This window comes from Wasmannia auropunctata, unplaced genomic scaffold, assembly GCF_000956235.1.
Source record: "Wasmannia auropunctata unplaced genomic scaffold, wasmannia.A_1.0 LD336095.1, whole genome shotgun sequence".
Taxonomy (NCBI): Eukaryota; Metazoa; Arthropoda; class Insecta; order Hymenoptera; family Formicidae; genus Wasmannia; species Wasmannia auropunctata.
Genome location: NW_012026795.1, coordinates 922,524 through 923,039, shown reverse-complemented (window position 1 = coordinate 923,039; position 516 = coordinate 922,524).

The window sequence follows — 516 nt, the reverse complement described above, 5'->3', positions numbered from 1 at the left end:
GAAATATAGACAGAGAAATATAAGATTCTCGCTCCCAAGACCGATAATACGGGGTGTAACAAAAAGTTTAATCTTTAATTTTTCTCAGGGCCCCACGTTGGGCGCCAAATTTGCGACCGCACTCACGAGCGTGGTGCAACTTCGTCGCTCGTCCGACCCGTGTAATTCCGCGAAAACGATAAAAAGAATTCTAATGCGCGATTAACTGTAACTCAGGCATCTCGCCTATCGAAAACGGGAATAAAGTTGGGCGCCAGGCACGTTATAGAGAGTGCCTCTCTATTGAAATATTTCGCTGTTCTGAAATCGAATGACTCAAGATAACATTAACCACGCGATCAGGTGCGAATTCGATGCAACGGTCGGACAAGGACGGCGATAACCGGTTGCTCAGTTACGATACTGGTAAAGGGGGTGAGTCGAAGGAAAATGGTCAAGGTTCGGGGGAGCGAGAGTAGGCTGAAAGAATCGACAGTAATTAGTAACAATAAGAAAATAACAAGTGTATTGAGCGAA